Source organism: Canis lupus, chromosome 12, assembly GCF_003254725.2.
Source record: "Canis lupus dingo isolate Sandy chromosome 12, ASM325472v2, whole genome shotgun sequence".
NCBI lineage: Eukaryota > Metazoa > Chordata > Mammalia > Carnivora > Canidae > Canis > Canis lupus.
In genome coordinates, this window is record NC_064254.1 from 18,087,468 (window position 1) to 18,105,356 (window position 17,889).

Consider the following 17,889-nt stretch of genomic DNA (forward strand, 5'->3'; position numbering starts at 1 on the left):
GGGTTTTTTCCATTTTGTTCACCTTTATATTTCCAGTAGTTCCAACAATGGTATGCATAAGGTGCTCAAAAATATTCATTGATGAATTAAAGACAGATATGCTATAACCTTCCCTGTGTTTTATAATGATTTAAGAGGCATGGAATAATGGTTATAGGAATCATCATTATATTGTACTGATATTGTAAAAATACTTACTTAAAAGTAAAGGCAGGAAAATTAAACCCAATAAAAAATGTGCATAAACTAATTATTTTCCATACTTCTACTTCATGACATCACCTCATTCCTTTGATATAGGCTTTCAAAGATTTATCTAAATGAGAGCAAGTTTATATAAAAGGAAGAGAAAAGGGACTTAGGATAGTCCAGTAACTGCAGCCAACTAGTCAACCCCACTGTTGGCAGCATATTATGTCACTCCATATATACCTTGGTTTCCTCATTATTGATGGTACAATAGAGCTGGGAGTGTGGAAGCCTCATATGGGACTGAGAACTTACCTCAAAATGTCTTCACAATATGTTTTATCCAGAAAAGTATTTGACTAAAAGCCTATATGAGGCTACTATTTATGGTCCAGTGTTTCCATGCAGAAACCAAGCCAAGACTCATGAAATGGGAAGACAATTTGGCCTATGTTATAGCAAGAGGAGCTTCTTTCTTCTGTATCTCCATTCAAGGACATTATTTTGTTTCCTAAGAAAAAGAAATCAAGCTGACTCAAATATAGAAAAATGTAGGCTTATTGGCATTTGGTTTATGTGTAAACTACTATTAAAGAAATAGAGGGCACTTCTAGACTTTGAGTGCCAGCTGCAAATTCTCTTGTTTTCTCAAATGCCTTCCCTGATCTCCTAAATCTAATTTTTCCTTCCCTCCAAATCCTTCCCTCCTTCTTTTATAACCATTATTTGTATTTTATTACCCAATACCCTACTCTGTTCCCTCCATCCTCCTGAATAGAAAATAACCAAGTCAATCTTTCCACATGTATATACACATATAAGTTTTTAGGATGCAGGAAATTATAACAAGAAGGTTTTAAATAAGCCTAGAAGAAAATATAACTTAAAATAAGAAGCAGATTAATATTGAATTAAAAAAGGATGTTAAAGTATACGTTGCATTGGAATATAAGCTCTGTGTCTCTATGGCCTCTACTATTCCTGACACAGAATAATCACTTCATAAATATCGGTTGAAAAAAAAAAGGATTGAATGAATACAGAAATTCAAATACTTAGCACTTCAGACAAAAATCTCCAAATCTCAGGTCAATCCACATGCTGGTGATTCTGAATTGCATATTCATCTGTTTAGTGCAGGACAAATAAAGCACTCACAGATGGACATGGACACCATCATGCCCTCATCATGCCCTCCACAATTAGTGCGTCACTTACTAACACCTGATACTCCCAATCCTCCATGCCCAATAGTTGCTGTTTTGTCATAGACAGGATTTTGGCCACAGCTTATGGAATTAGTTACATATTTTCATATCTGCTTTCAAAATAGTATTGACTATACTTTTGAACTCTTTTTTGTGGAGGTATAAACAACATGTAATTTTATATTAGTTTCAGGTGTACAATGGAATGTTTTGATATTTGTATATATTGTGAAATGATTCCCATGGTAAGTCTAGTCACTATGCCAAGGAACAATTCTTTTTCTCATGATGAGAACTTATAAGTCAATTCTCTTGTTGGCCTTCAAATATATAATACGGTATTGTTAGCTGTAGTCACAACTCTGTATATTACATCCCCAGGACTTATTTATTTTATAACTGTAAGCTCGTACCTTTTGACCACCCATTTATCCAATCCTCCACCCTCTGCCTCTGGCAACCATTATTCTGTTCTCTGTATCTCTGAGTGTGGTTTTATTTTCTAAAGTCTTCAGTCCCGAAGAATTTCTTGTGTTTTGCCCTATGAGCTTAGATGACCTTTGCTCAATTTACCAATGTCATCTTTTTCTCTAATGATTCATTTCACTCTTTCTATTGCTCATCACATCTCTCAATAAAAGGAATCAAATCACCTGCCTATAGAACAAAGTGAGTGTAGGACTGAGAAAGAGCCTGAGGCTTTTATATGAGCCCAACTCCTTAATAACCTTGACAATCAGTACGAACCACATCATGTAAGGTCAGCTTCTGGACTTTCTCACATACTTTCTCCTCTACATGGAATGCAATTTTTCATTCTAACCAGTTTTCTACACAACTCCCAATATCCATATTTATAAGCATGTCTTTGAGTAATTGTCCATCTATTCGACATATTGTAGATAACTTACGTTGGCCATTTATTTTTTCATGTGATTTTGGGTTCTTTTATGCAAGGGCTGTATCCTATATCAGTTGTGCCCTATGGTATTGATCACTGTCCACTATGAAATAGTCACTCAAGTGCTTATTGATTAACTGACCAATTCTTGGTGATCTTGTGTCTTTCCTGATGTCACATATTGATAACTTGGACCAGTTGATGATTTCATTTCTAGCACTTACACAAGGTACTCTGCTTATATATAATCTACACTTCTGCTAGACCATTCAGGATGGCTTTTGGCTAAAGTATTGGAAAACCCAGAGAATAATGATTTAAATAGTTTTTTGCCTCATATAAGAAGTCTGAAAATAGTGGATGTTGGATTTAATTCACTAACTCAGTGATAATAAGGCCAGCATTTTTAAAAAATACGGTCTGTAAGAGATATAAAATGGCTATTAAAGCTATGGGCATCAAGTTCATGTTAAAGGAAGAATAAAGACAAAAAGGGAAGGGGTGAAGTCAGTAATTCAGTCCCTTTTATTTTTTTAAAGATTTTATTTATTCATGAGAGACACAGAGAGAGACACAGAGACATAGGCAGAAGGAGAAGCAGGCTCCCCACAGGCAGCCTGATGCAGGACTCAATCCAGGACCCCAGGATCACAAACCAAGCCAAAGGCAGATGCTCAACCACTGGTCTCCAATTCAGTCCTTTTTATTTTTTTTATTTTTTATTTTTATTATTCTTATTATTTTTTAAATTCAGTCCTTTTTTAAAAGAAGCCAAAACTTTCCAAAACGCACTTTTGATGCCTGGCAGGTTTCTGAATACTTCTCATTGGCCCCCAGAGGGGTGCAGCAGAGACAATGAGGTTGTCAATATATTGAGTTAATCAACTAACAGAATTTGCCATGAACTCCCTCCTGAATATACTTTATGTACCTCAGTTTCCCTGGTCATAAACCAAGCATAAAACTGACAAAAAAAATTATATCAAAAGAGACTGAAGTTGTAAAGTGTTTGAGGTCAAGATAAAATGAAATCCTATTCATTATCTAGAAAACTTGGGAATAAAACCTCTGATAAATGAAATATAAGGTTACATTTAGTTAAACAAGGAATGGGATGCAAGCAAACATTATTGAACATAGACTATATGCAAATAAAAGGAAAAGGAGTCTAGAATTTGTCACTACCTCTTTTCTTCCCATCTTAGGGAAATTCATGTTCAAGGAAATAGGGAACTACTGAAGGAAAGCAGACAAAAAAAAAAAAAAATGCCCTGCTCTTGCTTGTGAGAAGGTATGGAGCTGACTCCATAAAAAAATGGGGAAGGGAGAATTTACTTGCATTAGTGAACCTTTAGAAGTGTTCAGAAACCAAAATCCTGAATCACTTGAATGTGAGTTTCAGATTCCTTCCAAAGTGAAGTAACTACACCTACGTAATAACTATATTAACAAACTTTAAATGTTTGCATGAGTATCTATTTGTGTGACCAGTTAAATCTGTTTTTAAAACAATATTTTAAAATTATTTTAGAAATATGAAAAACGTATAGGATAGTTTCATGAGTTTATCTAAATCAAATAACAGAATCTATTTCGATCCTCCTACTCTAGACTTTTGACAGTTTTGAATCAAGTCTAGACTGATGTTTATATTTTGTACCACTAGTGGCACAAATGTGCCATATTAGTAAGTGTGACATATTAGTAGGAATAAAAACTGGTGAGTTTAACCCACATAAGGAAAAAAACAATTCTTAGTCACCGTACATGCCTGGACAGGCATCCAGAAAAGATACTGTAAATAATTACCTATTGTTACTGGATATTTATTAAGATTCTTCTATGAAAATGCATCTTGATACCATACAAAGGTATTTTAAGAATAAAGTGCAAAATTACACTCATGTTTCACTACTCCATGGAGATATCATCCCCTTAAATTGCAATTAATAAGATTTTATACAACAGATAATTTGACCTGAATCTTACCTTTAATAAATAATGATAACAAAGATGCAGTTTTGAGCTTCTATTTGGAATAAATAAACCTGCTGTTCTTTGTTATGCTAAAGTAGAAAATTCAGTATTTTTCTATACTTCAATGGTCAGAAAAATTAGAATTACATATTTTTGATATTTAAACCAAAAATATAACTTATTCAGTTATACTTACATTTAAATTGTCAATTTTTATCTTGTGTATAGATAGAGGTTTAGGATTCAGGGCCAAAATTTAAATTTGGTTTTTAGCTTATTTTAGAGCCCTAGATCAAACATTAGGTGGCACTATTGCCACAATGAAAAACTACTGCATTTACTCCCGTCACAAAAATCTTCTTTTAAAATTCTCATTTAAGACCTCACTATGGATTATTTTCACTTTTCCACTGTGATTAAAATATATCTGTAATAAAGATAAAAAAGATTAAAATTCATTGTCAACATCTGCTATTCACTAAGAGGTGTGAACCATGATAACTTTTTAAGGAAGTGTTCTCTGAATTCTAGAATTTAAGAGATATTTGCATAAAGAAGAAACAGTGGTTATGAATAAATATTATATTTTCTTTGTTCAAACATTCGTATTGCTTTAATGTAGAAATATCAAAATAGTGTTTAAAATTCTTTTCCGGAAGACATTGCGTCAAGTTTTACTGGATGCCTAAATACAGATCGATTTTGTTTTGTTTTGTTTTTAGTGATAGAAGAGAAGGTTCTAGAAAATAATTTTTAATATGCAGTGGAAAGAAAAAGGAATAAGCAACTGGATAGAAAATAAAACATCAGTTCATATGTTTGTGTTGTTTGTACACAAGAAAACGGAGATAGAAAAGGAGAAAAACTATTAGTGAAAGGAAAAGTGCTGAATTCAAAAAGGGATTCAAAAATTTCTTTTTTTTTTTAATTTATTTTTTATTGGTGTTCAATTTACTAACATACAGAATAACCCCCAGGGATTCAAAAATTTCAAGTAAAGTTACAGGAAAGAGAAATGGAGATAGAACACAGTTCTAGGCCAGCAGGAAACTGCAGCAGGTTTACCAAATATCAGAGTGAAGATGAGCTTCTCTCTGCTTAATCAGAGTTTAAATTTTGCGGGTGAGGAAGCCCAGCTGCTATTTATTTGAAGACAATAGTTTTTAACCTCATGCTGAAGACTGCACTTTAGTTCAGTGGGTAAGAACATAGGTCCTTGGGCAAATGTGCCTGTTTTTGAACCCTGGCACATAGGCACATAATTAAACTTCTAAACCTAGTTTTTCTTTTCTATGAAATAAGAGTAATGATATTCCTTTGAGTTGATTTGAAAATCAAATTAGGAAATCCATGTAATGAATAAAGCCTGTCAAATTCTTAAATCTTACTTGGAGGAGCAGGACTTGTGTGTGGGGGGGTGTCTAATGATTTTGTTGTTATTATTACAGTCATGGTGCTGCAGAAGTGGTCCACACCATGCTGACATCAATGGTCCGATCCACACTGGGGAGGTAAAGGGCTGCATCATGCCAGGGGAGAGACCCTGTGGCTCCTCACCATGAGGCTGAGCCAGGGGTTCAGAGCTTTATGCCTATAGTCTGATGGCCACCTCCACCAACTACAGGGCTGTGGAAAAATTCCCTAATCTCTCTAAATTTCAATCACTCCACTAGCTAAGTAGAAATGAAACTAGTAAGCCTGATTTCATGGGGGTATTAGGAAGACATCCATATACAACATATTGTTGTAATCAGTGTAACAGAGAGGATAAAATATTGTGAATATTGGTTATTGCAATTACTACCACCACCATCACCACTACCAAATGATGATCCACTTATGATTTCTCAGTGTGTGAAAGCTCTTCCACCTTTCGTTTTCTTCTATTTGGAAAATAATTTAGTCTCCAAACAAAGTACTTCTATGTGGATCTCTTCACTGATCCTGGGAGAAAAGAATTTATCAATATCAACAGAATTTAGAAAAATCATAACCGTCTCAGCAAAACCTTAAAAGAGACCAGATTTTAAAGGTAGGTATATTTTGAATTGCAAACTCAAGTTACAATATATTTCTCCAATTGGCTGACCCCTACTATACAAAGAACAAAGGCTATATTTTGACCACATTAAAATTCTTTCCTTTTTAAAACCTGTATTCCAAATTAAAGGGAATGCAACCTGTATTTGTTAACCTAATGCACTCATTCTATCTTATCGGACATTCCTGATTATAAATCTCCCCTTCTCTTATTATACTATAAACTGCATGATGGTAAACTGTTTTTTTATTCCCAACATTGATTTTAACATTTTGTGTTACACACCAAGTAGTCTTTGTTAAGGATGAGCAAATAATTGAGGTAAAAACAAAACCAAACCAATAAGAACCATCTGTCAATCAAATCATAATGGAGCAACTGTTTTAAAATTTCTTTCTAGCATTTGCAACTGAAATCACTTCTCTTCAAGTCTTGTCTGGCACCACTCTAACTTGTGACCATCAACTACTGATCCCCTGAGACTGTGTGAAGGGGCCAAGGAGAAGCCAGACAGATTCATATCTATGTGGGCTGCTTACACCATTCCCCCAAAGTCCCAAAACTTCTTAATCTATTGACCTTCAGAACTTGCTAAATAATACTACACTGCCCCCAAAAGAATTAGAGGAAACATCAAGGAGACTTCAACTTTGTATTTTGTATTGTGACACTCACTGTTAACTTCTGCTGTACTGGTTCATGTACTTAAACTGAATGTTTCATCCTGTATTTCAGCCTAGCAAGGATTTATTTTCAAACACTTGCAATGTAAATAAGTGACAGTTATTATAAAAATTTTAATACTTTCCCCCAGATAAGCAGGTTTGCAGTACTGTGGGCAATGTGAATTTTAAGAACAATAATAGTTGCCTTTGAGGGAGGCCTCCCATGCTTCAGGCACTATGCTGGCCTCCTGATACTTATGCAATGCTTAATATATTCTGAAAGCCAGTTCTTATTACAAATGAGGGAACTAAGTTTTAGAGAGGTTAGATAACTTTTCTGTGGTCACACAGCTAAGTGATCTGGGAGCCAGAATTTAAAATCAGATATTTATGACTTTGAAACCTACACTTGGTGCTCATTTCACTTACTACTAGAAGTATTTGCTGAAAGTAACAATTCTCCATAAGAGATCAGTTAATTAAGGTAACTTAATTAATTAATTTGGATACCATATGTATGGCATCCAGACTCTGCAAGGTCTAGCCTAATTTAGTAAAGGACAATTTCCGGGGGCACCTGGGTGGCTTGGTAGTTGAGCGTCTGCCTTCTGCACAGGTCATGATCCCATGGTCTATGGATGAGTCCTGCATCAGGCTCCCTGCAGGGAGCCTGCTTCTGGCTCTGCCTATGTCTCTACCTCTTACTGTGTGTCTCTCATGCATAAATGAACACAAATCTTTTTTAAAAAGGACAATTTCTGGCAGAAAATAGGATACTCGACTGACCTTAAGTGGGACAGTAACTCGTATTTACTCACATTAAAGTCATACATGAAGGGTCAGTCTGGTAAGCATCAGTGGTTCACCCAGCATATATTCATTAAACATCTGCATGTGTCAGGCACTGTACAAGGGACTTGCAGCAAGCAAGCCAAGTGAGAACGATCCTGGTGGGATCGATGGGTGAGACACCATGCACCTATAAACCTGTGAAAACCAGGCTTGCAGGTGCTTTGCTTACCGTGAGAATGAACATGTGGGTCTTGGTACTTTCACATCAACAAGATTGGAAAGTAACTAAACCTAGTGGAATAAAGTCTTGAACAATGTGATGAGAATAAAATAATGCCACCAGAGGAAAAAATTAATCAAAGTGAATGAAGTAGGTTATATTATTTTGACACCAACTCTCACAGCATGTGTCCAAGCAGGCTGAATGTTTTCCCCTCATATATTCTCTGTTCTGCTCCTTCTTTTATCAGCTTCATCGGTCAGGAAAGTAAGTGGTTGTTGTATCAATATATTTCGTATATTAAGGCCATCTGCCACCTCAATTACTCCAATACATTCTCACAGTATGGGATTTCTCGGAGGAGTAATTCTATTGTAATGCTGCAGAAATTATATAAATGTCCTATGTGACTGAGAGGAAAGAAATATTCAGAATGACAATCGCTTATAACGTAAAGAGAGCTAAGTGTATTGTTGTTTTCTTGTTGTGTGCTTTTTCTAGACTTTTGGAAATTATTTTGATTGTGGCACCTTACAACTAAATATTGAGCTTTTGTTTAATTTAATTTTGATGAGGTAATAAATACACATTGTTAAATTAAAAAAGCACAACAATGCATGGAGCATTTACAGGCTACTTCATGAGAGAAACAGTAGTGGAGTTCCAGAAATAAATCCTCTGCTTCTGTCCCCCCGGTTAATGTCATGCATGACCTTTACCTCCATAAACCTCAGCTTCTTCGTCTCCAACAGGACAGGGATTAATTCGGGGACTTGTAGTTGAGGCACTAGTACCAAAGGAAGCTTTATTTTTAATTACGGACCCATCAGATACTCTTTTTTCTCTTAATATATTTTTCTTATTGAAGTTCCACACAAATAAAGTTTTAATTTTAAATTTAGATTGTTAAAAAATACAAGTACAATTGACAACAATTCTGTAACTTGATAGATAAAAATAAATTGTAAGAAATATATTAAGAGGATACTTGGTAGGAGTTCTCACGGAAAAGAATAAATGATGTAGAAAATGATCACTCCATATGAAGGAAAGAAAATGTGTTCAAAATGGATCAGGGGAATTTAATTTAAACACACAGAATCGTTATTGTGCATATGAAATTCTAGTAAATATTGCTGTTGGAAGCTATGAAATTCTTTTATCTCAAAGACAGTAATTGTTCTTGAAACAAATATGGGATCAATGTGGCCCTGTTTTAGAAAGCATATTCCTATTTTGTTCATGTTCAATAAAATCAAATCTCCTTGTTTAAATGTAGTCAAGTGGTCTTATCTTTCTCTGTTGTATTTATTACTTTAGGCTTTTAGCAAAAGAACAAAAATGAGGGTAACGGGAATATGGGTTCAGCGTTGCTATCTATACTGCTCATTCCGCATTTTTGGCTTACAATTCAGCATATACTCCAGCTTTTAGGAGTAGGTTTTAGTACAGTCCTGCAGGGAAGCAGGGATAAAAACAGATGACCTCTGATGCTCTCTCCCATAGCTGAGAATCTATTAGTTTCACATTCATTAAGCTGTTGGTATGTTCAAAGCGCTCAGTCTGATTATTCCTTTTTTTCTCCTGGGATGATGTTCTCTCTGGGAAGAGGTGAAAAAAAATTAAATACAAGTCAAGACCCTATTATTTTCCTCCAGAATTCTCTCTCTGTTCCAGTTTGCACCAGGCAAGAGAGAACACCTTGCACAAAGTCCACTGAGCAAATTCTCTTCATTCCATGAATGAGAAAGTTGCTGAGAAGAAAGGTCACAATTTTGCTATCTTATCTTATTAAAGCACTCAAACTGAACTTATTCAATTAATTTTTTTTCAAGGACCAACTCTGTGACTGCATAGGTTGATTTGTCATATTGATTTGCAGAGGGAAAAGGTCCAAATGTGATTCGTGTATTCTGACTCCACAGTCCTGGAAAACGTCACATTCTTCCAAGCCATAGAAACTGCCTTTCCTGACTGTGCTTTAAACGTAGGTCCCTATTTTATTAGAAAATACATTGTATGACCAATTTTTTTAGAGCAATTAAGGAAAATCCCCTTGGAAATACTTGAGTACATAGGCATGAATTTTTTAATATTATAAACTGTGATAAAATATATAAGTAAATAAAATATAAAATAAGAAATCACTATTATTTTATTAAGAGATAAAAATCTAAAATTATAAAATGTTTGCCAGTGGTGGATATTGTTTTAAGTGTAGGGGATCAACTCCATGCACAAGTATTCGGAAGTGGAAGGAATATTCCATGACGCCTACAGACTGGTAGTGCTATACAGAGCCAGTTCTGAATGAGTTTAAGATTCCAAGAGTCCCAGATTTCTTCACCAAACACTGTGCTTTTGAAATCACCATCATAAAGGTTACTAAGGGGTTATTCCAACTTCCCTTAAATAATAACACACGAAGAAAATGATACTGTTTTGTGAACAGGGCATTATGCGCAGGGCAGCTCAAGGTGGTGACAACTGCTCCAGGAACCCTGGCCACTCCAGGCTCCTCTAAAGATTCAGACAAGTATTCATCCAACTTGCAACCCACTAGGAACACATTAGCATCAGCCAATAAAGTAAATAGAGAATATAGAAAACAAAATCTTTCTTTCCACCATTAGAGTTCCACTGCCATGTTAGACCCAAAGATTAAAGAAGAGTGAGCTGGAAAACACAAAACTTTTGGGGATAGGTGAAAATCACTTTAGATGGTGCTGGTACAGGCATCCGTACTGGATATGATAGCTAAAAAATTTCTGTATGTGTATGTTTGGTGGGTATGTATACCTCTGTGTAAATTTCAGGCGTGCTGTGTGTGTGTGTGTGTCTGTGTGTGTGTGTGTGTGTTTGTATTCATGTGTATGTATGCACTGGAGCTATAAAACAGGGAAGAAAAAGCCCAGTAAATGAAACTTTTGGTTCTCTGTGTCTTTGGCCAGTCCTGTTTTCTGTACCTGTTTATAGCACAGCTACACTGAAAGTTCTCCAGCATCATATAAAGACATGAAAATCATGCCTGAAGCTGAATCTCAGCAGAGTTTTGAAGCAGAGAAATAGAGAGGATTTATCATTTTATGAAAAGTTAAATAAAATGGAAGACATACTAAGTTTCTAGATGTAGCAACTTATAAAGAAGGGCATGAAGAAAGACAGCATTGACAGTAGTGGGGGGTTGCTCCTTCCTTTAGTGCCTTTCACCATTACCTGGACCTTCATTAAGCAAACATGACACTTAATCCAGGGCAGAAGTCAATTTCAGTATTCATTGGTGAGGGCACAAGGATTATTAAAGGCACTTTTAAAAACCTCCACTACTATTAGGGATCGACCAGAGAATTAAATTCTTCTTTGGAAATCCTAAAGTAACAATAAGCCAAATACAGGACTCTGAAGAAAATATACAGTATCTTCACATTTCAAGATGCCTTTTACAGCAGAAGTTTTCAAGATCTCGGTAGAAGACAGATTTTTTTTTTCCCTAGGCAGGCTGTGCTGCAAATTTTCTCAGTCTATTGGAATTTACTGCTCTTTTCACCTAAAATCACTGTAAATGTTGTGACATGTCTAAAAATGTGTCTGCCTCTCCTGTTTTATCTAGCCTCAAACTATTTTTCTTTATAATTTGACCATGCACTTTCAAAGAGTACATTACTATCTTCTATGCTAGGGCCTTTCCCTTATTTTTCATATAGGAAATAGCTTTTTATTTGACTTGAGTGTGGTGCCACAGAAGGAGGTTAACTAATCTGTAAATTAAAGTACTTTGGATATGGGCTGAGCACAGAAAAAACATACCTAGTTAACTTAATAAACTTTCTTGGATCAAAGAAATTTGGGTTTAAAAAAGTATGGATAAAGTAGACTTGTAATTTAAATTGTAATGCTAACTTGACAATATAATTTTGTTGAAAGTGGCTCAATTTTGAGAGTGGAAAGGGATAGTATTAATAGTTATTCAAGGATACTAATCTAAATTGAGTTTTTTTCCCTCAAACTGTAAGATATGGTCACCCTATTGATAATCTTTATATTTCTATTTCCTCAGCTGTATAATCTGGGTGAATCAGTCAGTGATAAAGTATGTGAGTGCTGATTCTGGATTTAAAACTTGGCTGTAGAACTTACTAGCTGTGTGAGCAGAGGTCCTCAGGCAGAGTCAGGTGCACAGTCAGTAACATAGACTATACCAAAGGGAACTGGTACTAATAAGGAAGCACTTGTTCACCTGGGCCTCCCTGCCATGACATACTGCATAAAGAGTTATGGAAAATGTCCCTAGAGCTGTATTCGGAGACAATAGACAACTGATTTTTCACCTAAAATTTCCTCACTCCCAGAAATTAAAAAAGGGCTAATGATATCGATGAACCTAAATGTCATATTATTCTTCTCAACATTATGCTTATCCACCCATGTCAATTCTGTCCTAACTTCACCCACTCCAGCTCAGGGACAAAACCAACTGCGATATACACCAACAACTGAAAGATATATTGGCATGAATTCCTTATAATATAACGATAAGAAAAAATATTCATAGATTTGTAAAACTTAGTGTAGTGTAGAAAACTAGGGAACTTTCTTTCTAAAATCCTGTCCCAAGTTTACTCTCATTTCTAAAGAGTAACAGTGATGTTTTTATTTGTTCTTGATGGAATCGCCTCATTATTTTAAGTTGTGTGTTGGGAGCAAAACAGAGTGTGAAAATTCTTCTCCCTAAAAATGGACTTACACAACAGGGACATGAGACGATAAGAAATATAAATGACTTTTATTCTTAGGACAACTTTTCCAATTAGGAGGTTACCATCCATTTCCTGAGTTCTATCCACTTTCATTAATGTGACAAGAAGCCTTAAACCTTGTTTATGCATATCAGAAAAATAAGTTCTTGCATTCCATGCAGGCTGGGCTTAAAGCAGTCATTCAATCAAAAGGAAACGTTGCCTTTAAGTTTTAGCACTTTGTAATGTTCTGTAAGAAGCCATAATCAACTTCACTAGATGAAAGGAGGCAAATGGAGACATGTGTATATGCACAAACGTGTGTGTACAAATGTGTGTCTGTGTCCCAAAGCAGCTTCCTTCTCCTTCTAGATCATCAGTAAAATTCAAGGAATTGACATAGGCTATTTATGTAAAACTTTTCCAGTCATGCAAAACCATTGGATCAATGAGGCCAGTTTATGATCTAAAAAAGAGGTGTCATTTTTCAAACAATTCATGTCAGAAAGTTACTCAGAAAAATGAAAAAAAAATATCAAAGGTAACTAGATAAGAAAAACAATATTTTTTTAACATTTTTTCCCCTAAACTACCTACCACCTATAGACTTAGGTTAAAGGCTGGTTGCTTTATTTAGAGACATAATTCAACGACCAATATATAATCCTTTTAAGCTTTGGAAGGAAAACTAATTTGTCTTTGCAGAGTGTTAGCTAAATGAATCAGTCTCCAATATTAATGAGTTCATGCCTTAATAAATTATCTGAAGAGTTATTCAACAAGGCATTTTTAAAGATAGCAATAGAAATATATATATTTCAAATATTCAACAATAAAATACCAAAAAAATAAATCTCTGACTGTATATACGTGTAAAACGCAATGTAAAATATAAGGAGTGCCTCGTCGGCTCAGATGGAAAAGCATGTGACTCTTCCATCTCAGGGTTGTGAGTTCAAACCCCACGTTGGGTGTAGAGATTACATAAATATAAATATAAATAAATAAATAAATAGACATAAAGTGCATACACTGTAAGAATCTTTCAGAAAGCAATGTAAAATACAAGGAACATTAACTGAAAAGTCATACATAGGCTAAATGGGCTGTCTTTGTGATCAAATACCTAGTTTGATTTCCAGTTCTGCTATTTTCTAACTGTATAACCTTGGAAAATTTATCTAACTTCATAAGACTTACTTTCCTCTATATAAGTTGTTTTCAACTTCTTCTAAGATTAAATGGTAGTCATTAATAGAATTATTAATGTAGAAGAGCATTTTGAGATCTAAGGTCCAGAGACCTAACTGATACCACCAAGGTCGTCCTAGCATTATCAGCAGAGCTGATCACCTACATTGAGATTTCAACTCTAGCACTTTGCTTTCTGATACTTTAGCAAGTACAACTCTTGGTTCAATTTCTGATACATTTGTGTTAAAACCTACAAGTGATGTTTTTCAAATTAGCTGTCATCAAAGCTGTTGTGAGAAAAATATAAACAAATTCATACAGAATTATAAACTACTGTCAGTTTAATCTATTATTCTTTCCAAAGATAACTGAATTTTTCCAGGCAAAAGTAAGCTTTTAGCAAAAATAAGAGAACTATAATGAGTGAGTTCTGGAAAGGAAGGCATCAAATCCCAGTGGATAGATCTTTCAACTCTTGCTACAGAGTGACTTCCTAATCCATAACCTAAACCAGTTAAAGTCCAACTGTAATGTGTATTAGAATCACATGGAGGGGGATCCCTGGGTCGCTCAGCGGTTTGGCGCCTGCCTTTGGCCTAGGGAGCGATCCTGGAGTCCTGGGATCGAGTCCCCCGTCGGGCTCCTGGTGTGGACCCTGCTTCTCCGTCTTCCTGTGTCTCTGCCTCTCTCTTTCTCTCTCTACATCTATCATGAATTAATTAATTAATTAATTAATTAATTTAAAAAATCACATGGAGATCCTATTAAAATACAGGTTGCAGTGTCCCACACTAACATTCTCAGATGATGCCAAAGTTGCTGGTCCGCCAGTAGGTCACACTTCAAAAACTTTGGCCTAGACTGGCCACTAATTCCAATGATAACATGATAGGTTAGATAATACTAGCATTTCTCTCTTAAGCAACTGCGGATCACAGACACAATATGACAAAGTAGGACCAAGATGCTTCAGGGTCAGCTCTGTAAGACTACCATAGTAGGAGTACCAGCTGGTGGCCATGGAAACTATAAAATTCTCAAATCTAATGGAATGTAGGAGCAAAGCATCGTGTCAGAGAATAGCAGATCAGAAATGAAGATGTGCATAAGGAGTGGAAAACAAAACAGTTGTTCCAGCACTTGGTAAAGCATACAAAACTAAGCAAACGGAAATACCAGTGCGTCATAATGCTATAACCTGAGTTATTAAATCACAGAATGTGAAGCAGCAACATGCTCACAGGGTGGAGACATAAAATCCCATTGCAACAGAAGCCACTTCTTCTAAAGCTCCATACCTAGATTCACCATATCCTTTCTTGCTTTCTTGACCTAATAACCCCTAAGTCATCATCAAGCTCCACGTTTGCACTTTCCATATGAACTCTACTATTTTTTTTATCACCCTCCCAATACCTTAATTATTAACCTGTTCAAACTTCAGCACATTAAACTCTAGATCAGGCACAAGAGAGCACAAGTTCTTGACAAAGGCACATCCCCTGCTCTGCTTGATAGGGAAGCCAAGCAATATTTTTTTTGTTACAATCTCCAAGGTGTCAAGCAGTGACACTGAGGATGTCCACTCAGGAGACTGAATGATCTGTGAGGACTGATCACCTCTTACACACACTTACACACATCACATACACTCTCACACTTACACCTTCTCCCTTTATCCAGAGCTCCAGAGAGAGCCATTATGAACTTTCTGGGAAAGCAAGAGAGAATGCAGAGAAAAGGATTGGTAATGGATCTGGGAGATGGAATTAAGAAATTTTTCCAGAGAGACTCCAGAATAACTAGCCTAGTGAGGGACTTTTTAAGTGCTTTAAGCTTATGAGAATATTAGAAGTTCACCATACTTTATCTCTACTTTCAAAATATTCTCTAAATATAATTATTTCTTTCATCACTATTTTATAGACAAAGAAATTAAGACTCAGAGGGGACTTGTTCTAGATCAGCAAGTAATGGCAAAACGGCAATTAAACAGTATCTAATCTTGTTTCCTTAAAGAATTATCATGGGGCACCTGGGTGGCTCAGTGGTGGAGCATCTGCCTTTGGCTTAGTGCCTGATCCTGGGGTTCTGGGATCTAGTCCCTCAACGGGCTCCCCGCAGGGAGCCTGCTTCTCCCTCTGCCTATGTCTCTGCCTTTGTGTGTGTGTGTGTCTCTCATGAATAAATAAAATATTAAAAAAAAGAATTATCATGAATATTTAAAGTTGAAATCAATTATGTAATTGAAATTTATAATTATTGCAGTTCTTGTTTTTCTGAAGGTAGAAGAATCGGAATGGCCCAGAAACTCTTCTAATGCCCTTCTCAATAGTAATAAGTATTTCATAAGCATTACTTTACATATTTTTATATATCCTCACAAAAACCTTACAAAGGGCTGTGTTTTGTAATTTTAAGGATGAGGAAACTGAGATATTAAGAACTTAGGAAAATCATCCATCTAAGTGGCAGGCTAAGTATCCAAATCTAGATCTATAAGACTCCAGAGTCCAAGGTCGAATCTATTCCACTTTTCAAAGTTTTTTTCAAGTTTTTTTAAATCTATTAATATCCCTAGAGATAAGGATCTAGCAAAAATAATTTACTCCATGAGGACCATGTGCCAGGACTTGTACTGAATATTCCTAAAACATAATTGCGAGATGCTGATGTGATAAAGGGTTCAGTGTCTCATTTCCACCAAAGAATTTTATGAAGATTCTTTTCTTTCCTTTTTTTAAGATTTTATTTATTTATTTGAGAGAGAGAGAGAGAGACAAAGAGAGAGAGAGAGAGAAAGAGAGAGCACAAACAAGGAGGGGGCAGAGCCAGAGGGACAAGCAGACTCCCCACTGAGTGCAGAGCCCAAGACGAGGCTGGATCCCAGAATCTTCAAATCATGACCTGAATCAAAGGCAGACACTTAACCTACTGAGCCACCCAGGCACCACTGAAGATTCTTTTCATGGCTTATCAAACCTTTCACAGTTTTCTATGTGCCAGTTACCCATATCCCGCTCAAGGGCAGCCGATCTATAGGCTTCCCTTGGTCCCCACCTTGGGTTCTGACAACTGGGCCAATCACATTCCTTTTTTTCCCCCTTAAATTTAAGAACAGAGAGAAGATGTAAAATAGCATGAGACAAAGACTACCTTATGAAGTAGTGGCATGGCATGTGTGATTGCCAAGGCCCTTGAGACACATTCTAGGGTGAAATCCCCCACAGAGAATACATGAAAAAACAGAACAGGTCTGAAATACTGCATATTTTATGTTCTCCACTTCATACTTTAAAAGCACTTAATGATATTTCCCCCATATTTATTAAGAAAATAAGTTTTAGGGATGCCTGGGTGGCTCAGAGGTTGAACGTCTGCCTTGGGCTCAGGGCGTGATCCTGGAGTGCCCAGATCAAGACCCACATTGGGCTTCCTGCATGGAGTCTGCTTCTCCCTCTGCCTATATCTCTGCCTCTCTCTCTCTCTCTCTCTGTGTGTCTCTCATGAACAAATAAATAAAATCTTAAAAAAAAAGAAAATACATTTCAAAAATTATACAGAAGTTTGTAAGCAGCTTTGGCATGTTTTCTCAGCTAGCATCATTTAAGAATCTCTGTTAAATTTTTTAAAAAACGATAACAAATAATAGAGTTAATATTTACAGTTAAATGATGGAAAATTCCTAAAAGTAAGAAACTGGAAAACTTTTTGTTTCTAACATCCCATAATTTAACAATATTAATAGATGTCAAGTTACATGTGTAAATGTACTTGATTTGCCAGTCTCGAATTCTTTACATGGATTCAAGAGCAAAACTCCTTACACTGATTTTCTCTATAATGTGAAAAATCCAAAGATTCCAGAGTCAGTTCTGGATTCAAATTATCTGCTGATACGCATTAGATATATTACTATAGATAAGGAACATTCATCCTGGGAAATATTTTACTCTTCTATAAAAG